The 25,418-nt window shown below is 41.3% G+C and overlaps 1 long non-coding RNA gene across 3 annotated transcripts in view; it reads right to left on the reverse strand.

Annotated features, from left to right (window-relative positions):
• LOC140705716 (uncharacterized) overlaps positions 1-25,418 on the reverse strand; it is a 452,706-nt gene that overhangs the window by 310,242 nt on the left and 117,046 nt on the right. For all 3 annotated transcript variants that reach the window (XR_012085190.2, XR_012085191.2, XR_012085189.2), the window contains exon 2: positions 15,800-15,855. This is a non-coding gene — a long non-coding RNA (uncharacterized LOC140705716). The remainder of the gene's footprint in view (positions 1-15,799; positions 15,856-25,418) is intronic.

Genomic DNA, 25,418 nt, shown 5'->3' on the forward strand with positions numbered 1-25,418 from the left:
GAGGTAGCACCTTACTGGCTGGGGGCTGCCCAGCTTAAGGCGGGTGGTAGCTACCTAGTGAGGTGCAATGGCCTCTCCCATGCCAGAAGTAGCCCCTGGCGTCATGCTCTACACACCAATCGAGCAAAGGCTTAGAACCGGTAACTGCTACTTTCCATGTTGTTTTGACGCTGTATGCAAAGCTGTAGTGCCCTCTCCAGAGCATGAAGCCTGAGTAAAATAATATGGTGGATAGGCTGTTACCCAAGCAGCAAATCCCCCCTCTCCATGTTGCTGAAATAGTCCAATGAAAAAGCTGGAGTTTTCTCTCCAGAGCATGAAGCCCGGGTAAAATAATATGGTAGATAGGCTGTTACCCAAGCAGCAAATCCCCCCTCTCCATGTCGCTGAAATAGTCCAATGGAAAGGCAAGAGCCAATACTACTGGTGATGTCGCAGGAGTTGCCAGAATGACACGAACTGCCTCTGGGATTCTGGCTCCAGATTTTGCCTCGAGGTTAACTCCTGAAGTCTTTTCCATCAGTGGATATAGCCACAAGGCAGAGGAGATTTGAAATCAGAGTTTTCCTTCTCCTAGATGGGTTGCCTTCCAAGGCTGATAAGCCCCACTTCCCCAGCCTTCTCTCTAAGAGTGCAGAGATTAGAGCACAGGCCTCCAGCTGCCGGACCTTGTCTTCTAAGAGGACCACCAACTAACACTTAGAGCATTTCTACCCAAGCACCTCATTGGCAAGAAAACAAAGATCCCACAGGTGTTACAAGTGCAATAGATCCTTCACTCTCCATCTCAACTGATTGATCAGTGAATCAAAAAAGGGAGGAAGTCTGATCCTACCCCTCTATATGAGGCTGCTGGGTGGGGTCATCAGGGGGTGTGGGGCATTGTGTCATCAGTACACTGATGACACCCAGCTCTACATCTCCTTTTCTCCAACTGTAGGTGATGCCGTTCTGTCCCTTCAGCGCTGCCTGGAGGCTGTACTGCAATGGATGCAGGAAAATGGGCTGAGGCTGAACCCGGATAAGACGGAGGTACTGAGGATGGGCACTCCCACAGTAGGTGGTTTGGGAAACTCTCTCTCTTTGGGGGGCGGCGACTCTTGCTGCCAAAAGTGGGGTTCGCAGCTTGGGGATCCATCTGAACCTGATGCTCACTATGGAAACTCAGGTGGCGTAGGTGGTCCGTACCGCCTTTTTTCACCTTCGCCGGATAGCCCAGCTGTGCCCCTATCTCAATGTTGGGGTGCTCACTACCTTGGTGCATGCGCTCGTAATCTCAAGAGTAGATCACTGTAATACGCTCTATGTGGAGCTACCTTTGAGGCTGATGCAGAAACTCCAAGTGGTGCAGAATGTGGCGTGGAGTGAGAAAATGCCATCATATCTCTCCCACTCTGACCACATTGCATTGGCTGCCCATTCGGTTCTGCATTGACTTCAAAGTGTTGATACTTACGTATAAAGCCCTAAACAGTTTAGGACCTTGATATCTGACGGAACACTTACTCCCACCAAGATCTACCTGTATCACTCGATCAGGTCATGAAGTGAGGCTGAGGAGCCTGGCACTGCGGGAGGCCCGAAAGGAAATAACAAGAAGGGCCTTCTCAGCAGTGGCTGCTCACCTCTGGAACAACCTCCCTCCAGAGATTCGTGCGGCCCCTTCGCTGGGTATCTTTAAAAACCAATTAAAAACATGGATGTTTAAGCAGGCCTTCCCTCCAGTCAATACTTAATTTCTTCCTTTTTCACTTATCTTTTGCTACCTTTCCATCTTGAAGAATCTGCCTATTGTTTATTGTTTTATATTGTTTTATATTTTTTATTTTGGTATATGTATATGTTATTCCTTATATTGTGTGGTCACAATTATCAGATAGGCGGGGTATAAATAAAATAAAATAAAACCTTCCTGCCCCCTAGATGTATGCAATGCTATTTGGCTTTTCTTTTTTACCAGATTAGAGTCAAAAATAGAATCAGAGAATTTCTTCTCGCACGCATGTAAAGCCAAAACCCCGCTCCCTCTGACCATGCAGTTAGGGAGAACAAAGGTCAGCCTAGAAGAAAATACCTCACCAAATAAAATGTCCTCCCAAACACAGCTGACTTCCTGCCTCAGCTCCTCTTCAGGAAAAGGCTATACTACCATGTATATATAATGAACTGTTGCTATACTACCGTGTATGTATAATGAAAATACAAAACCAACCAGAAAAGACAATATTGCTGAGGAAAGGGGGTGCAGCAGGAATAGAGAAAGACCTAATATAAGGCAGATGGTCTCAATAAAGGAAGCCACAGTTGTTAGTTTGCAAGACCTGATCAGAACTCAGTGGGAAAGACAATATTGCAAGCATTGGGGGCATATGATGAGAGAACAATCTAAAAAGAGATGTTCTTGGTTTGCAAGATCTGAGCAGAGCTGTTAATGATAGGACATTTTGGAAGTTCTTAACTCAAACATCACCACAGATCAGAAGTAACTTGACTGCACATAACATCTTTAGAATTTTTTTCTTAATTATTAAATAATTGTATAGTGACAAAAAGCTAACAACAAGACCATCACCAGTCATAATGCAGAAAATAGTAATTTCACAGGTTAAATGTCAAATGATTGAAATTCTAAATATTTATTCTCTATTCATTTTTTTAAAAATGTAAACATTTTTACAGCAAGACACAGAATAGCTTTGAGCACAAATTCCTGTTTGGCCAGGAAGGAGTTAAAAATTCAGTTGGGTCTTGATTGGCAGGTTCAAAAGTTCTCAGTCTTGATTGGCAGGTTCAAAAATTCTGACTGCCAAGACCTGGAGCTGATTTCTACGTTAAAAACTTCTGTCAGAAGTCTAGTCTCAGAAATCCTTAGATAGTATTTACTGAAAGTACTCATGGTGGAGACAAACACAAGTGTTCTGTGCTTTTACAATATGGAAATATTTTAAATATGTTTTACAACATCTTCATGGATTGCTGCCTTGTCGTGGCGAAGGGGCTTGAGTAACTCAGAGAAACTATGGGCTATGCCGTGCAGGGACACCCAAGACGGACAGGACATAGTGGAGAGTTCCGACTAAACGCAATCCACCTGGAGTAGGAAATGGCAAGCCACTCCAGTATCTTTGCCAAGAACGCCCCATGATCAGAAACAAAAGGCTAAAAGATATGACGCTGGAAGATGGGCCCCTCAGGTCGGAAGGCGTCCAACATGCTACTGAGGAAGAGCGGAGGACAAGTAGCTCCAGAGCTAATGAAGTGGTTGGGCCAAAGCCGAAAGGACGCTCAGCTGTGGACGTGCCTGGAAGTGAAAGGAAAATCCAATGCTGCAAAGAAAAATACTGCATAGGAACCTGGAATGTAAGATCTATGAACATTGGGAAGCTGGAGGTGGTCAAACAGGAGATGGCAAGAATAAACATCGACATTCTGGGCATCAGTGAGCTAAAATGGACAGGAATGGGCGAATTCAGCTCAGATGATTATCATATCTACTATTGTGGACAAGAATCCCGTAGAAGGAATGGAGTAGCCCTCATAGTCAACAAAAGAGTGGGAAAAGCTGTAATGGGATACAATCTCAAAAATGATAGAATGATGTCAATACGAATCCAAGGCAGACCATTCAACATCACAATAATCCAAGTTTATGCACCAACCAGCATTGCTGAGGAGACTGAAATTGAACAATTCTATGAAGATTTACAACACCTTCTAGAACTGACACCAAAGAAAGATGTTCTTCTCATTCTAGGGGACTGGAATGCTAAAGTAGGAAGCCAAGAGATAAAAGGAACAACAGGGAAGTTTGGCCTTGGAGTTCAGAACGAAGCAGGACAAAGGCTAATAGAGTTTTGTCAAGAGAATAAGCTGGTCATCACAAACACTCTTTTCCAACAACACAAGAGGCGACTCTATACATGGAAATCACCAGATGGGCAATATCGAAATCAGATTGATTATATTCTCTGCAGCCAAAGATGGAGAAGCTCTATACAGTCAGCAAAAACAAGACCTGGAGCTGACTGCGGTTCTGATCATCAGCTTCTCATAGCAAAATTCAAGCTTAGACTGAAGAGATTAGGAAAAACCACTGGGCCACTCAGGTATAATCTAAACCAAATCCCTTATGAATACACAGTGGAAGTAAAGAACAGATTTAAGGAACTAGATTTGGTGGACAGAGTGCCTGAAGAACTTTGGATAGAGGCTCGTAACATTGTCCAGGAGGCAGCAACGAAAACCATCCCAAAGAAAAGGAAATGCAAGAAAGCAAAGTGGCTGTCCAACGAGGCCTTAGAAATAGCAGAGAGGAGAAGGGAAGCAAAATGCAAGGGAGATAGGGAAAGTTACAGAAACTTGAATTCAGACTTCCAAAGAATAGCAAGGAGAGACAAGAGGGCCTTCTTAAATGAACAATGCAAAGAAATAGAGGAAGATAACAGAAAAGGAAAGACCAGAGATCTGTTCAGGAAAATTGGACATATTAGAGGAACATTTTGCGCAAAGATGAACATGATAAAAGACAAAAATGGGAGGGACCTAACAGAAGCAGAAGACGTCAAGAAGAGGTGGCAAGAATACACAGAGGAATTATATCAGAAAGATGTGGATATCCCGGACAACCCAGACAATGTAGTTGCTGACCTTGAGCCAGACATCCTGGAGAGCGAAGTCAAGTGGGCCTTAGAAAGCCTGGCTAACAACAAGGCCAGTGGAGGTGATGGCATTCCAGTTGAACTATTTAAAATCTTGAAAGATGATGCTGTTAAGGTGCTACATTCAATATGCCAGCAAGTTTGGAAAACTCAACAGTGGCCAGAGGATTGGAAAAGATCAGTCTACATCCCAATCCCAAAGAAAGGCAGTGCCAAAGAATGCTCCAACTACCGTACAATTGCACTCATTTCGCACGCTAGCAAGGTTATGCTCAAAATCCTACAAGGTAGGCTTCAGCAGTATGTGGACCGAGAACTCCCAGAAGTACAAGCTGGATTCCGAAGAGGCAGAGGAACTCGAGACCAAATTGCTAACTTGCGCTGGATTATGGAGAAAGCCAGAGAGTTCCAGAAAAATATCTACTTCTGCTTCATTGACTATGCGAAAGCCTTTGACTGTGTGGACCACAGCAAACTATGGCAAGTTCTTAAAGAAATGGGAGTGCCTGACCACTTTATCTGTCTCCTGAGAAACCTATATGGGGGACAGGAAGCAACAGTTAGAACTGGTCATGGAACAACTGAGTGGTTCAAAATTGGGAAAGGAGTACGGCAAGGCTGTATATTGTCCCCCAGCTTATTTAACTTATATGCAGAATACATCATGCGGAAGGCTGGACTGGAAGAAACCCAAGCCGGAATTAAGATTGCCGGAAGAAATATCAACAACCTCCGATATGCAGATGATACCACTCTGATGGCAGAAAGTGAGGAGGAATTAAAGAACCTTGTAATGAGAGTGAAAGAGGAGAGTGCAAAAAACGGTCTGAAACTCAACATCAAAAAAACTAAGATCATGGCCACTGGTCCCATCACCTCCTGGGAAATAGAAGGGGAAGATATGGAGGCAGTGTCAAATTTTATCTTCCTGGGCTCCATGATCACTGCAGATGGAGACAGCAGCCCTGAAATTAAAAGGCGCCTTCTTCTTGGGAGGAAAGCGATGACAAATCTGGACAGCATCTTGAAAAGCAGAGACATCACCTTACCAACAAAAGTCCGAATAGTCAAAGCTATGGTTTTTCCTGTCGTGATGTATGGAAGTGAGAGCTGGACCATAAAGAAAGCAGACCGCCGAAGAATTGATGCCTTTGAATTGTGGTGCTGGAGGAGGCTCTTGAGAATCCCCTGGACTGCAAGGAGAACAAACCTATCAGTTCTAAAGGAAATCAACCCTGAGTGCTCACTGGAAGGACAGATCCTGAAGCTGAGGCTCCAGTACTTTGGCCATCTAATGAGAAGAAAAGACTCCCTGGAAAAGACCCTGATGTTGGGAAAGTGTGATGGCAAGAGGAGAAGGGGACGACCGAGGATGAGATGGCTGGACAGTGTCTGCGAAGCAACCAACATGAACCTGACACAACTCCGGGAGGCAGTAGAAGACAGGAGGGCCTGGCGTGCTCTGGTCCATGGGGTCACGAAGAGTCGGACACGACTAAACGACTAAACACACACACACACAAAATTGTAGGCTAATTCCCTGGAGATAAATGTCAAAATGTCCCCCTTTCTGGAGGACTGTAACTCCATTACTTTCTCTAAACAAACCCATTTTTTTTACTCCTTCCATAACAAACGTGAACTTTTGTTGACCAGTAATTCTCCTTCGCCCATACAAATGTTGTTTAGTTGTTAAGTCGTGTCTGACTCTTCATGACCCCATGGACCAGAGCACGGCAGGCCCTCCTGTCTTCCATCCATACAACACATTGTATTAGTTGTGAGCCGCCCAGAGTAGACTATGTCTAGATGGGTGGCATATAAATGCAATAAATAAATAAATAAAATAAATATTATCTGCCTGGCAAATCTGTATCACACACTCTTAGTTTATAACAAAGTCATTGTTTTTCCCCATTTGAAAGGCGTCTTTCAGGACCAGTAATTCAGCCTCTGCAGCCTAGATTATTTCCAATTTTTAAAAAATGTGGGACCAAACATTCTTTTTCAAGATTGGTCTTTCAATTTGTGTGAGCTATTTTATAGTTGGGGATGTTTCGAGTCACCTATTCCTGAATGGGAGAACAGTTTTACATTTAAAAATGTGAAATTAAAGCACATTTCCCAAACTTCCCAAAGTCTGACACAGAGTAAGAACAGACTGTCTTCTATATCTGTCCCAAATTTGGTGCTCATTTGAAGTCCAGTTTCAATTTTTATAATTTTTGTCTTGTGCTGTCCCCATTTTTAGATTTGTCTTGTAGAATGTTGATTTGCTCTGCTGCACAATGAAAAGCAGCCCAAGTTACTGAAAAAAGAGTGCAGTTTTCTCACAGTTTCAGTAAAACTAAAAGTTGCTTAAAGGTTCCCCTTGACAATTTTGTCCAGTCATGTCCAACTCTAGGTGGCAGTACTCATCTCTGTTTCCAGCCCACAGAGCTAGCGTTTGTCCGCAGACAATCCTCCGTGGTCACGTGCCCAGCAGGAAACGGAACACCGTTTACCTTCCCACCGAGGTGGTACCTATTTATCTACTCACATATTTGCATTTTGGATGCTTTCGAACTGCTAGGTTGCCAGGAGCTGGGACAAGCTATGGGGGCTCACTCCGTCGTGTGGATTCGATCTTATGACTGCGGGTCTTCTGACCTTGCAGCACAGAGGCTTCACCGCAGCGCCACCACATCCCTTTAAAGTTGCTTACTAGAGAGAAAATTGAGACAAGGCCAAATTGTTGGAAATTATGAAACTTGCTTCTTAGGCAAAGTGCAGCTTTAGACCTCCAGGGAGGGTGACTTTTCATATAAGTGAAACATCAGATTTTGATCTGTATTTGAGCTATAAGGAGACAGAAAATGTACAAATTTTTCTTTTCACCTGCATGCTCACACACATGATATGAAGATTATGAAAGAAGCTAATGCTTCTTTCTGCTGGAATTAGTGTAATAAGAAAGCTCCTTTGAATGACAGTACAGTCGTCACCTCAAATATTTTTGGAAAATTAATGCCAAAAATGAATGTAGCCTCAGAGCTCTGCATATTTTAACCCTTTCTGACCCATTTTATGTAATGTTCCTTGGCAAAATTCTCAGGGCCAGCTGACATGATTTCTTGAGATGGGAGTGATTACATGAAAAGGATATCATCTAAAGATAGCCTCAATAGGGGTCATGCAAAGGACATTCAGCTCCGAGAGAAAGAATCCTAGTAGTTTATAGTGCAGCTCTATCATTAGGAGAAAACAGTCAGCTGCCTTAGGTGGAAAATACTGTATGGGTTGGGAAGACCATAGCAGCAGCCAGAAACCGCCTCCCCACCTGCCCCTTGGTTGGAGAACAGGACTTTGTGTGCCACGAGGCCTGCCCCAAACCTCCTCAGATGGACAACTCATTTATGGAACAGGATGTTGGTTCATCACCACTGCTAGCATAACATTCAACTGGCAACTGGCTTATGTACATGGAAGGAAGCCATATTTTCTTTGCCCCAAGCAGCAAAATATCTTTAGCCACCCCAGAACATAAATTAGTTATATTAGAGTTATAATAATTGTCTTTTCCTAGCCCTGGGTAGCCCTGGGTGATTCCAACAGGCAAAAGACTTCTCAACTGTTGCCTATTAGTGGACCAAATTTTAGGAGTAACAATAATAATGATGTGCCATCAAGTCAATTTTTAGGTTTTTCTCAGTACGGAGTACTCAGAAGTGGTTTACTCTTTCCTTCTTCTAGGCACATCTTCTGACTGTGCAGCTTGGCCAAGGCCAAACAGGCCGGCTCTACTCACAGGAGGCACAGTGGGAAATTGAACTCCCAAACTCTGGCTCCGTAACCAGATACCTAACTCACTGAACTATCCAGCTACCTTGGCTGCAGACGTATGGACTAGATAAATATACCCTTGAGTACCTCTGACACTTCATCTTTAGAAACTGCTGGTGCAGAAGTTCACTTCTTTGCCTGACAGAATGTGAAAACCATGGGTTTCGTCAACACCTCCTCATGAACATTCTGAGATCCTTTTTGTTTTATTTGGCTGCACAGACTAGTTTATCTTTCCCACACATATTGTAAGATATATTGAAATTGTCAGCCAGTCTTTTCTTGATTACTAGTTTGTTACATATTGTTGTGAGTCAATGCAACTGTGTCTATACATTTTAAAAGAAAAACAAAGATACTTAGGCTCTTCTCTATCACCAATTGGCCAGACTCCTCTTGGTAGTCCCAAATGCAGGAGACTCACTGAATCCAGTGATGTACAAAAGTGTTGACCCATCATCAGTATCTATTCAGTGGTTCTACTCTAGTTGGAAGCAGCAAGTAGGATTTAGGCCATTACATTTTCCTTCATCGAATTAAAGGAATGCTGTGAATTGCCATCTGTGTCAGCATAGTTTCAATCATGTTAAAAATGTTAATTGTGAATGGCACTCTGTTTTGTATGTGGGTGCAAAATGTCTGAAGAAAAAGGCATGGTTCAGAATACCAAAATGTCTACATGCTCGGTGAGTCATCTAATCCTATGATGAGTTGGAACAAAACAGCCAGCACAACACACAGCAGCTGAAATTAAGCTAAATGGAATACAATACCTTTTGATTAGGCTCTAATATATGATTGAGGATGGGCACAGCTGCATACACAGCATTAGCATGGGAATAATAAAAACGTCGCGAAAGCCTTTTCTCCCACCCCACAATTCCCGCTTCAAAGCAAACACTGCAAGATACATTCGTACTAATCAACTGCAGAGTAAAAAGCCTGACATTGTTTGCATACAGCTCGTCACTGCACTCTGTCATGTTAGAGACTTGGCCTTCATTGTTTCATGCAGCTAACATTTGTCACTTTCTGCAGGGATTTTCAACTCTCTGAAGGAAAAGAAGTGTTAATAAACAGCTTCTTCTTCCTAAGGCATTATCTGGCCCTTCGTATGAGGAGCCCCTCTCCACCCCACCACCACCATCCACTCCCCAGGGCTAATGAAGGAGTAAGATAAGGGTGTGGAACTGGCAGCCTTGGGAACCATAAATCCTTCCGTCGGTGGTTCTGTTCCCTACTGCATTTGGTTTCTGTGTGTCTTTGCTCATGTGACCTATCAAAATTCGACATTTAAGATGTTGCAAACCAAACCATACACTGGTCAAGTTTTCAGTAAACTTCTTCCCACTGTCACTTTTATGTATGTGCATACAGTATTTGAATGTATCCCATTTTTCCCTCTAAAGAACTCAAAAAATTAATAATCCTGTAATTTTTTTAAAAAATTAAGAAACATCATACAGAAACTGCTACAGAATCAATACAAGAACATCAGGAACAGTATTTGGGATGGGGCTGCAAATCATTGGATGAGCAAAAGCATTGCTACCCCAGATTGCAGATTCAGTCCTTAACATTTCCAAGTAGGTCTAGAAAAGGCTCCACCATAAAATATTGAAGAGACAATGCTGCCAGTCAGAGTTACAATACTGTGTTAGATGGAATAATCCTCTGACTCACTGTGAGGCAACTTATGTTACTCAAGTTGCCATTTTGGCAAATAAGAAAAGCATCAACTGAAAGTGGGTGTCAGCAGAAGATGCAAGTCATCTGAAAGGTCCTCCTGGAAAACTCATCTCTTAGCCAAGTACTGAAAAACATTTAATAATGTCATGGTTGTTGTAGGTTTTTCGGGCTGTTTGGCTGTGTTCTGGAGGTTTTTCTTCCTAACGTTTTGCAAGCCTCTGTGGCCGGCATCTTCAGAGGACAGGAGTTAGAACTCTGTCTGTGTTCTGGTGTAGTGTGTGGGATAGTTGAGTATTTGTAGCTGTGGGATCAGTTTTTTGTCCTTTTCAGGAGATTGGGTGATTATGGTGATCTGGGTGTTTTTTTTTGTTATGGGTGTATTGTTGTGATAAGGGGGGGAGATGATCTGTCACTGTGATTGATGGGTGTTGTTAGCTAGTCTATTGTGTGCAGTGAGCAGCCCAGGTAGCTGGGGCTAGTCAGCCTTAGAAGGCAGCCCATCTAGGAGAAGGAAAACATTGATTTCAAACCTCCACTGCATTGTGGCTATATCCACTGATAGAAAAGGCTTCAGGAGTTAACCTTGAGGCAAAATCTGGAGCCAGAGTCCTGGAGGAAGTTCGTTTGAAATATGCCGGCTACAGAGACTGGCAAAACGTTTGGAAGAAAAAAACCCAGAACATGGCCAAACAGCCCGAAAACCCTACAACAACCATCGGGTCCCAGCCATAAAAGCCTTCGAGAATACACTTAATAATGTGCTTTCACCAGACTGGCACCACTCAAGTCATTGACAAACCATAATTTATTATGCTGAATAAAGAAATTTGGAGGGGTCTAGGTCCCAAGTTCTGTGAAGATTCTCAGTCATCCAGGTGAGGTTATCTGGAAGTTGAATCACAGCAACTGGACTTCTTTCCTGTTAGGTTGAAACATTTCACTACTTATCCAAGTAGCTTCTTGACTGAAGAAGCTATTTGGATGAGTAGCAAAATGCTTCAACAGTGACTCAACTTCCAGATGGGTCCCAAGTTGTTCAGGGCTGTGTTAAGAGTAAGAAAAAGCACCAAGTACTGATGTTGCAAGCAAATAAGAAATAAAATTCAGACTGAATGCCATGATAGTTAAATGATCTGTACAACCCAGTCCAGACACCTACAAAACTTTGGTTTGGAGGGGCCATGAGGGTTCCCATGTGCAGACCTGTCTCATCCATTCCCAGCTTTACTGAACAGAATGTGAAGTTCTGTAATTGTATCCAGCTATACATGATTATAGTCAGACTGTGGCTGGGAATGCTGAGTGAACACAGGGTTCCCAATGATACAAAAGGCTGTAACGGTGTTCAAACTCCACTCCCCAGTTCACAATTTTGCAAAGCCAGAATGGGGCTAATTTGATGGCAACATTTTTGGACCAACTTGAGTTTTTGCTTGAATCTCAAAGAGCAGACCTGAGTCCAAAACTGACATGGTTGTGATCCTGTTCTCTAACGTGGATGCTTGTTCCACTGAACTCAATGGGCTTAGTTCTTAATAGGTGTATAGGATTACACTGCAATGCAAGAATGATAATGGACATGTGTGACATTGTTAAGATGGATGCATCTTCTATCCACACAAATTAATTTTTCCACTTCTTAAAAACCACCCATACAAATGAGAAATCTCTAGTCCACCCACACACCTTGTCTTCTGCTTAACATTTTTCTTCAAATAAGACTGAGACATGACATTGTACTGTCACCTTTGGGAAAGATACATAATTCATCAACAGTCAAATAATCCTAAATCCTTGAACATTAGCTACATATCAAATCTCAAATATTGGGAAAGAATTATAGAAAAGAGTTCTGTTCCCAGCCCTGAAGGAGATGGTAAAATTGGGAATGTTTCCCCCTGCCATAATGAAAATCCTGTGTAGGATTATACCAGACCAGCACTTCCAGCTCACTATAGAACATTTTCATTGTCAGCTGTGGAAAGGAAGACTCTACCAGCATGAGCCCTTTTAGAGCCAACAAAGGGTCACTGTGCTTGTAAAACTCATTTGCTGAACCAGAGCCCACAGATATAACAATCCAGACATTATATCACATAGATTAAGGCAACATTAATTTGAATTGCAATTTAATAAGAAGCTAATAAAACTAAACTCTGAGAACAAACCATCTTTGTGATGTATTTTATATCTCCCTTTTGTGTTTCTCACTAATGGCAACATTTAGACTGCCAAGAGTACATAAATAATGGTAGATTTCACCATGGTTCCAACTTAACCTTGATATTAGTACCATGTTGCTCTGAAAATAAGACAGGATCTTATATTAATTTTTGCTCCAAAAACACATTAGGGCTTATTTTCAGGGGATTTTTTTCCCCATGTACAACAACCTCCATTTATTCAAATACAGCCATGTCATCCTCTGGTTGCTGCACAATGGTAGAGGGCGGGATTTCACTTAAGCGGGGCTTATTTTTGGGGTAGGGCTTATATTACAGGCATCCTGAAAAATCATACTAGGGCTTGTTTTCGGGGAAACAGGGTATGCAACTATTTGGAAGGCAATAACATTATAGTCAGACCAAAGAATTATTCTGTACTTTCCTAACACTAACAGGAAAAATCTCACACAGCAGAAAGAAACATTGTGCATGGCTGCCAGTGTTCATATATTTTCCACACAGTGGACATTTTTTAAACTAGGGACTACAGTTTTGTCTCCAAAGAAAATCTCCAGCTGCTTAAGGCAGCTAGAGATTTTCATCAACTGCATCCATTTCTGGAGATACCACATCTGCCCACAATGATCCATTCTTTAATTGGATCCCGTTTGGATTAATGTAATGTGTTCTATGTAGGACTCCCTTGGGAATGTCTTTGAAATATCTCCGTAACCCAGAATGCTGTAACCAGACTGCTGACTGTAGCTATTTACAGGGAAAATGTGAACATCTTCACTGAGTATTCATGAATTCTAGACACATTTCCAAATAGGAGTTGTGAATGATTACAGACAAGACTATGTGAAAGGCCATGTTCTTCCGCATAAACCTATTCCCCTTTTAATTTATCAGGGGAAGGGGCTTCCTGCTGACTCTCAGTTGCCTTTCCATTGGTCAAAGATCCTTTTTTTATGTAGATAAACATTTGACATGTAGGTTGGGTTACTGTTGAAGGGGATCTAACTGGCTGGGTATTATTTCTCCTTTTTCAAACATATTTTAAATTGCTTGAAATCCTACTGTATATTTCCACTGATGTAATGGTCATGGCATAACTCTCAGCAGTGCATTGCTGCAAGTGAAGAATCAGAGTAAGCATTTCCTATCTCACATCAGGTCAATTGGTGTGCAATAGGAAATGCCTACAGCAACTTCTTAACTTGTGGCAGTCCATCATTGAAACATGCCATTGGTGTTCACACTGTGCTCACACAAGTAATCAAACAAACATCCTCTGTAGACTGGCTAAACAGGAATTCTTAACAGTTCCTATATATTCTTACAACACTATATCACTTTAAATAAAAAGTGTGCTGCTTATCATAATAGAATCATCATAGGGTTGGAAGGGACCTTGGAGGTCTTCTAGTCCAACCCCCTGCCCACTCCCCCCTTTTTTTTAAAGATTGGAACCACATCAGTATTTTAAGTCCCATACATTTCATTATGCCAAAATGTCCTTGGGAAACAGCTTCAGTTTCTTTGTTGATACAGGTCCCAGTTAACCCGGCTGCTCACATGAAACCCCGGTTTCACTTTCTTTCTCAAAGCTGGGGCCGTGAATCGTACTGGTAAAAGATCTAAAACACACAAAGAAAAACATATTTCCAGAGAACCCTTAAGGTGTAGCCCTTCATTGCAACCTCATCTTCACATGTTCACTGTTCACAACCACATGGATTTCCTGGGAGAGAACTCCTCGCCTGACAGCAGTTCTCACCCATTCTCAAATATGCCCAGAACCCTTGATTGCAGCTGTTAAACAACTTCAGCAGAACATTTTAAATTTACTGTACAGATATTTTAAAGTTCCAGTACAAATTTTAAAGTTACAGTACAGAGTACAAACATGATTCCTTGTTCAAAAATCATAAAAAGAGCATGTAAATATTATTGTTCAAACCATTTGGAGTAAGAAATTTTAACCTAAATATCCATGCAATTTCCCATTGTAGGAGATCTCAGAATATTGCTTCCTCACCTGCCTTTGTAGTTAGGTATAGGACAAAGAATCGAAAGCTGTCTTCCTTGTGATCCATTTCTATGGAATGGCTCTCTAGTGGTGCATCCAACGCATTGTTCCTAATTCTAGATAGGTTGTAATGAAGGGACACACTTTGGGGATTCTCTGGAAATATACTCACAGACCTGGCTTTGAGAAAAAAAGTGAAACCGGGTTTTCATGTGAGCAGCCAGATTAACCGGGACCCATTAAAGTATCAACAAATGAACTGAAGTTGTTTCCCAAGGCCATTCTGCCATAACAAAATGTATGAGACTTAAAATCCTGATCCAAGTCTTCTAGAACAGGGGTTCCCATCCCTAGGTCCATGGCCTGGATCCAGTGCATGGGCTTCCTGCAACTGGGTCATGAAGATGGTGGGTGTGTTGTGCTTGTGGAGGGATGTGTCACACTCGTGGAGGGGCGTGTTACATACACAGGTGAGTGTGTCACACTTGCATGCATGTGCAAAAGTGTGACACGCCCCTCCATGAGCACGACACACCCCTCTGCAAGCATGACATGCCCACCTGCAAGCGTGATATGCCCACCCACGAGCACAGGGTTGCCCCATCCCCCTGGACACGGAACCTGCACCCCCCCAACCGGTCCGCTGATCTTGAGCATGAACTACACATACTTAAGCACGATCTCTCAGCTTCCCGGTGGCTATAATTGTTGGACCTGAATGGACTCTGAAATGATTGAATATTTAAGGTGATACAGTGTTGTAAGAATATATAGGCACTATTAAGAATTCATATTTAGCCAGTCTACACAAGTTGTTTGGTTACTGGTGTTCACACCAGCATACTAAAAAGAATCCTGGTCGTGTTTTTAAATACTGTATGCTTTTATGTTCTAATTGTAGTGATTTTCATTTCAGTTGATTTTTTTTTAGCACAAAGACCCCATGCAAATAAATAAACAAACAGACAGTAAACATAACCCAGTCCATAGCAACTCTGAGACCTGTGTCCCAAGGCCACCCTTCTAGCTCCTGTCCAACAATGTGTGTTCCTCCACTCTGCTGCCATCCTATGTGACAGCTGCCTCAGTCCTTGAATGTGCAGTTGAGATTCCAGGACCCAAGAAAGTCTACACACATGAGCCTGCCAGCTTGAGCCATCCCCACTAGCAAATGGATGGCAAGGCATGAATCAGAAAACTAACATAACATTAAGGGCAAAGCTAGAAAGGTAGCACCATAGCCTGTCATGATGTGATTTCCCCTTCCTGAAACCAACAAGTGAAGGCAGCTCTTGTATTTTGCTTACTGCAGTGAAAAATTGCTTGGGGAGACAAAAATGCACTGCATTATGCAACTGTATCAATTTATAATAGCTGGTTTGTGGATTTCCTTTAAGGTCCAAAACCATATTTTTTTAATTTATACTTCTTACCTTTAGTGTTGTTGTTTTTAATACAAACTGTCAGCATACCCGATCCAGATCACAGTCTGAAAATAGAGGGGAGACATGTTAGGTTTAAAAAAAAAAAAAAAAACTTTCATCTGCAATCAGATTCTATGCACCTGTATTTCAAACCACCTCTAAATCACGTTATCCCAAAAAGGGATCTACAGTGATGGGGAAGGGAAAAGTAATTTCCTTATCCATATGCTTTGTCATTAATTGGCACTTAATGTCTCAATAAGCCACTCTGAGACATTTGTAGGAGAGAGAATTTTAAAAATTACAGTTATTTGAAATTACAGACTTGTGTATACGGCTTTCTTTACTGCACACATACTAGTAACCAACCAAACAGATCAACAGCAACAAACAGTTTCCACCAACAAAAGAGGAGAACACTCAGTTGAGAGGTTGGGTTCTCTTAGTTCAAAAGCTGGAAGTAACAGCTGGTTAGTTCTGGATAGGCAGACAATCACTCCAGCCCAGAAAATTCTATCCCAGACTGCATGTGAGGTTGCAAATAAAACTCCAACAGGTCCAAACCATGTAGAAAAGATAGTTTATGATAAGAAATAGACCCAGATTGGGCTGTGAAAAGGAAGGGGTCAGATTAAGATGGTCTTGAGTCCTGAGCTCTCATTACATTTTTAATATCAAAAGCAGAGGATAAACTGAGCAGAAAAAAAACTTTGCAACCTCCCCTCCCTCAGTTATGTGCTACCATAAAGATAGCACAGCATCAATACAGCTAGGATAATGCAACACAGTAATGTTACTTAAAGAATCTGTTCCCAGGTTTAAAAGCACAAAAACAATTCAGTGTCATTACAGCATCCGTTGCAGTTCCTTCTGTTAGGTTCTCCTCCTAAGCATATGGCATTCAGAAGTGCCGCAGATAATGGAAAGGGAGCTCAGAGAATCTCCCATCTCTGGAGACATTCAGTTCAAGACCTTTTCCCCCTCAAAGACCACTCTGAGGATTTTTGAAGGCCAAATGATGCCTTCCAGCATACCCTCTGGGTAGCCTGGCAGAATCTTCTGCCTTGCTGACAATCAAAGTGAAGCAAAAGGAGAAGAGGAAATGCCACCACTGTCACTTCCAAGCATTGTGACTCTGATCTGTGCCTCCTCAACTGTGCCAGAAGACACTCCGTTCTGCAAGTCCCTAGTGGCCACCAAAACGGCTTCCTTTATGTGGCCATGACATGCAGCAAAGCCTTCCCTCTCTGCACCATCAAGAAACATTTCTCTTTCTTTATGTCTGACAAAGCGGAAGTGTCCACGACAGCTTACATTAAAATATAATGGTTAGTCTTTAAGGTGCCACTTTGTTTTGTCTTTGTTTTGTTTCTTTGGATTTTGCTTGATATGCTTGCACAGACTAACACTGCTGCCTCTTCCAAAATTTCAGTAGCAGATTATTTTTCATCAAGAAACATATCATACGCACTACACAAACCATCCCCTCACACTGACAGTACACACAACAAGTATATTACAGTGAGAGGGTTGAAAGTACTTCCAAAAAAAAAGAAGTTAATTGCAATTATAGCACCTAGCCCCTCCACTAGTAATTCTGAAGATGGCAACTGTATCAAGTCTGTTGGGGGGAAAAGTTTTATTTGTCCTCAGTTTTATTGGAATGCAGCTCAGTTCATCAGGCATACCAAATGCAGTAAATAATTCCATTACAACTGCAATTTTTTTAAAAGAGTAATTTTTTAGTTTTGCATTTTTGAAAATATTTTTTTCAAATCTGTTACTAATAGTCACATTAAAATATTAATTCCAGTTACAGTGGGGTCTCTACTTAAGAACGTCCCTACTTAAGAACAATCCAACTTAAGAACAGCTCCATTTGCTAAATTTTGCTTCTACTTGAGAACAGAAATCCAGGATAAGAACAGGGGAAAAAAAACCTTTCCTGCTCTTTTTTTAACCTTAGGTCATCTTAGGTTAAAAAAAAATTCTCCCCATAGTGGTAGAGTACATATTAACCAGCTTTGGTTAATGTACAAATGCACCTCTACATAACAAAAAAACAGCCAGAACGGATTAATTGGTTTTCAGTCCATTCCTATGGGAAATTTTGCTTCAACTTAAGAACATTTCAACTTAAGAACACCATTCCAAAACGCATTAAGTTCTTAAGTAGAGGTTCCACTGTAGTTTCTATGGACAGAAAAGAGCAGATACGGATTAAATGGTTTTCAATGCATTCCTATGGGAAATGCAGATTCAACATAAGAACTTTTCAACTTGAGAACCACCTTCCAATACGGATTAAGTTCTTAAGTAGAGACCCCACTGTACGTCTTTAAAATTCCGAAAGCTACAAGCCACAGGCCCATGACACAAAGCACGTTTCCTTCCTATCTACCTTGTCATCACCTCAACCACCGCAACTGAGCATTAGGTACCATTTGAAATGTGGGATATACTTTTCCCCATAAATGTAAAAAGTAATGAAAAAAATTACCTTTACACCACCAAAGGAGTAAATTTATCCTTTTAAAGGTTAAAATCATAATGTAACTTAGTTATATCTTAATTGTTGGGAAATGACCTAGAGACAAGTGACTAGTTTGTGTAAACAGCTCAAGAGTTTCCAGTAGTCTCAATTCATTGTTTAAACAGTCCAAGCTTTCAATGGCATTATCCTGCGCCAATGAAAGTGCTTCTAATGAAAGTGAAAGAAGAACATGCTGAAGCAGGACTGCAGTTGAGCATTAAGAAGATAAAAATCATAGTTACTGAAGAATTACACTACTTTAACATTGACAATGACGAAACAGGAATTGTTAAAGTCTGTATATTTTGGATCAATTCAATTCAAATGGAAACTCCAGCCAAGAAAACAGAAGACAGAGACTTTAAAGGACAGCAATGAAGGAATTAGTAAAGATCATCAAGTGTAAGAAAGTGTCACCAGAGACCAAGGCTAACATCATTCACATTATTGTGTTCCCAGTTACTATGTATAAATGTTAAAGCTGGACAGTGAAGAAAGTAACAAATAAGATAGTGGACAGACAGAAAATTGATTCATTTGAAATATGGTGCTGGAAGAGAACTTTGCAGCTATCCTGGACTACCGGAAAGACAAGCAACTGTGTCCTAGATCAAATCAAGCCTGAACTTTCTCTGGCAACAGAAATGATGAAGCTGAAACTGTCATACTTAGGGCACATTATGAAAAGGAAATATTTTCTGGAAAAAACAATAATGCTGGGTAAAGTTGCCCTGAAACCATGATACTGAGTAATCATGGGCAAATCACTCTTTCTCAAACTGATCAACCACACAGGGCTGTTGGGGATAAGTGGAATAGGAGACAGCCATACATTTTGCCTTGGGCTTATTGGAGGAAAGTTGTTTGTTACATATGAACGTATGTAACGGATAAGAAAGTGGACAGGGAAAAATTGATTTGTTTGAAATGTGATGCTGGAGCAGAGCCTTGCAGATACACAGACTTCTGGAAAGACAAACAAGTGGGTCCTAGATCAAATCAAGCCGGAACTGTGTCTGAAGGCAAAAATGTTGAAACGGAGGTTGTCCTACTTTGGACACATCATGAAAAGGAAATATTTGCTAGAAAAGACAATAATGCTGGGAAAAGTTGAAGGCAGCAGGAAAAGAGGAAGGCAAAATAATGGACTCCATAAAGGAAGACACAGTCTTGAGTTTACAGGAGCTGAGCATGGCTGTTGAGAACAGGACATTTTAGAGATCACTCATTCCCCATAGATCTGAGATCACTTGATGGCACATAACAACAACATAAGTATCGTCTATAGCCTTGACACCTACAAATTTTATTGGTGTATGGGTAAGGTCAAAGAAATAATAAACAGAATGAATAAAGACTAAGAAATCAGAAAACATGTAAAGTGCAAAAACTAGAACTATTTGGTTGTGTAGTGAGATACAAAAAGCACAGGAAAAACAAGACCGGATTTCTGTTGTTTTGATATGCTTGCAGAAAGACAAGTGACATACCATTCAGTTGCTTCTAGCTGGCAACTAACAAGTCACTCTTGTGGTGCCTGTTAGCTTGACACAAACTGAAGAATCTCAGTGAGGACTCATTAAATGCCAGGATTAATTGTCAGCTAAAAATGACTGAATATTATACTATTTGCTTTCTTCATACGTAACAAAGCAACAGGATTTCAGCCATAGTCTCATAACATTTTAAAAGCTAGCTAGTTGTGTTTGTCATCAACTTTTGTGGATTCCACCTGAAAAACAAAATTGCAATCCACAAAAGATTATATCAAATACAATATTTCAGGGATCAAGAGACTATGATGTGAATACTTGTTAGTTAAGAATACATAACATGGTCTCTGGCACTTTGTAGTGGCAAATTCTGGTAATATATGTGAAAAAAATTGTTTTCCCTTTTTATCATGCTATATATATAGCATTCACTATTATCTATGGTTTTCAGTAACTGTGAGGAGCTTTAAACCAATTCCCAGTGGATATGGGGGTCCTACTGTAGTCATTTTCTTACCTTGGGAGGAGGTGAGTATTCCAACACTGGAGGCATTCAAGAGAAAATTGGACAAGCATCTGTGAGATCTGCTTTGATTTGGATTCTTCATTGAGCAGGGGGTTGGACCTGATAGCCTTATAGGCCCCTTCCAACTCAATTATTCTATGATTCTATAGTTCCCCAGTCCACAATCCATTCAGCCAATCAACTTCTCATACTTGCCAACCTTTGTATAAGCTTAGGATCAAGACATCTAGGTTTATATGGAATTGTGCATATGTTGCACAAATGCAGCAAACACTTGTATATCTGGTTTAAAGGAAAACACTGCAGCACTTCAAAGAGAAAATACTTGCGTATGTGTGGTAGATATTAGGAATGTGCCATTTCTTTTATCTGGATTCCAAATTAGAGATGGGCAACCACTAGATCAATGCTGTTTTTTTACTGGCCGCATAGCTGATCTGTGGTTTGGTCCCCTGCCCTCTCCAGTGGGTGCCCCCTTGGAGTCAGTGTCCTGGCTTCCCTGCCATGCCTCCTCTGCATCTGAGTGGGTGCTCACCAGATGGGGCATGGCACCAAACCATGGATTAGTTGTGTGGCTGGTAAACAAACCATGCCAAACCAGCTGCTCTTACCCATCTCTATTCTGAATTCTCCAAAAAAACACAAAAAACCCACCTCCCCAGACAGAATTCTGGGAGTTGACAAACACACACCTGCAGATACTTTCATTTCAATCACCTAGACAAGACTTTCTTCTAAGCCTTCATTTCCTGCTGAAAATGATTTCTGGGAGGAAGCTGCCTCTTTGGTTCCTTGTCTTGTGGCTCTTTATGGTATCTAGAGGTCATATCCTGAGGAACCACCATGTTGTGTGATTCTCCTTTCTCTTTCCAATGCCACAACATTCATGATGAAAGGTGCCACGATTACGGAGGAAATACACTTCTAGCTTCAAGTTTGGGAAACCACATTTTCCAATAAAGAGAGGATTCTGCTGCACAAGTCAGATGCTGGTTTGAAAACAGATCTACCCTTGAGTTCTTTTTAAGAGAAAGGCAGGATAAAACTATTTTAAATAAATAAAATAAATAAATACTCTTAAGCTCTGTATTCAATTCCAAGGAGCTAGTTCCAAAGGTTCATATTGTGCACAAAAGAAGGAAATATTCAACTGATTAGATAAGGACCAATTCCTCTGTACATAAAGTTTCGCCTCATGATACAGATTACATTTGAATTTCAGTAGCTATAAGATAGAACAACTTTATCTAGGAGGGTGCACTGAAGAGACATGCAAGTTTGATTCTCTTTCTTTGTATAACAGGTGTGGCAACTAGCAAATCTTTTGGTACATCTCTGCATTTTCTGTCAACACTTTTCTGCCCTGCTATCAAAATGTCATCTTCCACATGCATTTACAGCCATTTCCCCATCAAGTGGCTTGTGTTCATTCCACAACAGTCTGAAAATCCATGACTAGCTATGGCTGACAGCTCATCAAGAACTCCTGTCAGACTGAGAAACAATGATCATCAATGTAAGAATTGATGACTGTTGTTGTTGAATAAAAAACATCTCCATATATTTTCAAAGCAAACAACATTTAAAAAAAATTAGGAAAGAGGCCTGCATTCTTTCATCTGCTGTTCTCTTAAGAGCATTGTGTGTGCTGGGTTATTTTCTTTGAGAGTGATGGTGCTGCTCTAGATTTTCAACCAAAGTGGAACATTAGAGATTACTGTAGCCTGTGATGTTGTGAGTTTCCAAGTATCCCTGTCTTGGAAGGAAGTGAAGTAGCAAGTGAGCAGTGTCAGTGCAAGTTCTCCCACACCCAATGTTGGAGAAAGAAGTGCCACCTCTCAGGCCACCACATCCCTTCCCTATGAGGCTAAATTCTGTGAGTGGACTGGCCTAAATAAAGAAACAAATACATTCCCTGTTCATGGTGAGATCAGCCCTAAAAACAAGGTTCTTTGTGTTCCTCTTAATTTGATGCAAATATGACCCAATTATGACCTTCTACTGTAATTTCTTTCTGCCTATGTATTTGGCCCTCAAATGTACCATATATCACCAGCACCCATAAGACCAGTATATGTTCTTCCAGACTTCTTAGTTGTTCCATTTTCCCCACCTTGTAACTACCAAATGATAATTTCTACCTCATTTTTTCCTTATCTCCTTTTAACCAATAAGCATGAGCTAAGGTGCAGACATATTGACTAAACATTTTTTCTCTTTCATAAGGCACTTGTGATAAGCCTCTGATATTCTCTTAGTCACTGCTAGAGATGGGTACAATTAAAAAATGGCAATTTGTTTTGATCCATTATTCATCAAGGTTAACGGATCAACAAATACAAATATACAAATATTCAACAAATCAACGAATTGCTGTCAATTCATCTGCACTTTAAATGGCTATAACACTGGCCGCCAACCACCTAGAGACACCTAATTTGCAGGGAAGCTTCCACAGACGATTTTCTACAACTCCTGAAAGTTTTGTGAATGTTGGATCACAAGGAGGATCCCCAGAAAAGCTCCCCCCAGGTACCTAGACTCTAGAATCACAACAGAGCTTCCTATGTCTTTCCCCAACATGCCTGCCAAATTTGGTGAAGATTGGATATTGGACATCTGAGTTATTCACCCACAAATAGAGTTCCCCAGGAGAGTTTACCACATGGGACAGAAGCCCATTCTCCCTACTAGCCGCCGATCAGCTGATCAGAAGCCGATAGGCAACCACCCCACCACACAACAGCCTATCCCTAGCCACCCCAACAGCCTATCACCACATCCCCTTCCTTTCCTTACCTTAGCCCCCACCAATAGCCCCTTACCTTAATAGCTGCTGTTGAGGTCTCCATCAGGCCTTCACAGCCACAGCGTATAAAAAGGGAGACTGGCTGCCCTTTGCAAAGATGGTGACTGTGGCTCCATTTAGGGTAGGGATGCTGCAGCTGCCATCTTTGCAAAGGGCAGCCTGGATTCCCTTAAGGCAGGCTAAGAGAATCCTTAGATGGCAGCTGCAGCTTCCCTAAATGAAGCTGCAGCCACCATCTTTGCAAAGGGCAGCCAGTCTCCATTTTTGCATGTGTGGCTCCAAGGCCAGAAGACCTTGACAGCAGCGATTAAGGTAACAGGGTGTCGGTGGGGGGTGGGGTGGGGTGATGTGGGGCCTAAGGTAAGGAAAGGCAGGGATTGGGGGTAGGCTGTGGTATTGGGTGAATGTGTGGGGTGGCGGCTGCCTTTCTGCTGCTGATCAGGTGATCAGCTGCCGGTAGGCAAAGTAGTGTTGTGTTTTTTTTAAATATGAAGGACAAATAAAAACGGGTAAATATTCATCCCTTCGTATTCATGGGGGTCTCTGGAACCCACAAATATGGATCAAAGTATATTTAACGAATTGGCTATATTCGTCAGAAAAAACGATCCGTTTTTATATTCGTCCCCATCTCTAATTGCTGCTCTTTTGCTTAGCATCCCTGTAGCTATTTCCCTGCTTTGTCCAGGTTTAGTGCATAATCTTGTTGTGCATGCCATATAATCTGAGAAAGATTATCTCTTTATTTTCTTCATACTGTGTTGTTATTTTCTTCATACATGAGAGTGAGGGTGCACAATTAGTAGCTAAATCTAAAAACAAGATTAAAAGACAGACTGTTCTTGGGAGTCATCCAATGGAAGTGGGGTCAGCAGAAAATGAACACATCTATTGCTAGTCCCAATTGAATTGCTTGTTGGACTGGAAAGAGAGGCAACACAGCAGAACAATCTGGTGTTGAAACATATGTATTTCTTTTAGAATAATCCATAGTTTCTCATGCTTCACACAGTTAAAGGTTTTGCTTTAATCTATAAAGCACAGATCTATTTTCTTCTGAAATTCTTTGGTACTCTCCAATAGCCAATGCATGTTTGCAATATGATCTCCAATGCCTCTTCTTTTTTGTGAACCTGGTGTTGAAGCAGAATTTACACACAAGCAAATTTTAATAGGTTTTCATTTCCTAAGGGACTTTTGCCATTATTTGCAACAACATAGATGACATATTTCCCCCAGCATTCTGAACCTTTAGATTTGTTTATTTATTGATTTTATTTCTATACTGCTCTTCTGTCCAAAGACATCAAAACAGTGCATAGCATAATTCAACAATCATAACACAGACACAAAAATAAGCTAATTACAAAATACTTCACCAAATAAATGATAAGAACATCACTTAAATTAACTACACAAACACCAAACAGTTCCAACTTATACACTGCATCTCAGAATACTATACCACATAATGCTTCAACATATAAAGTGCAAAATAACAATTTAACAACATTTGATGTCCCACCAAAATACCATTTATGCCCTCCTGAATCTCTGCAGTAACATCATGCTTTTCAGGGACTCAGGAAAAGAGTTCCAGAGTAGAGGGACAGAAACACAAAAATATATTAAAACCAAATATTTTCTGTATTCTCGAAGGCTTTCATGGCCGAGATCAGATGGTTGTTGTAGGTTTTTCAGGCTGTTCAGCCGTGTTCTGGAGGTTTTTCTTCCTAATGTTTCTCCAATCTCTGTAGCCAGCATCTTCAGAGGACAGGAGTTAGAACTTTGTCTGTGTTCTGGTGTAGCGTGTTGTCTGGCAGCAGACAAAGGCAATACCACAGTAATCATGCAAACAGAAGAATACAAGACCAAATCAGGGAACTTCTAGACCTCGCCACCTACAGAAAACTGAAATGGGACCCAACCAATGAAGTCACAAAACAAATAAACATGCTGATCAGGAGTTCCTCCCTGCACCCCAACATTCTTCAACTAATCTGCAAGACAGAAGCTCTCACACCAAGACTATACGGATTCCCCAAAATCCACAAAGACTCAATCCCACTCAGGCCCATTGTAAGTGCCATTGGCTCCCCAACATATGAATTAGTAAAATACCTAGCCACCCTCCTAAAGACCCACATTGGTCAAACCTCATCCTACATCAAAGACTCAGGACATTTCATAAACAAAATCAGCACCCTAAAACTCAACCACAGGAACAGACTGATCAGCTCTGATGTAGCATCCCTATTCACCAAGGT

The sequence above is a fragment of the Pogona vitticeps genome, chromosome 3, assembly GCF_051106095.1.
Source record: "Pogona vitticeps strain Pit_001003342236 chromosome 3, PviZW2.1, whole genome shotgun sequence".
Taxonomy (NCBI): Eukaryota; Metazoa; Chordata; class Lepidosauria; order Squamata; family Agamidae; genus Pogona; species Pogona vitticeps.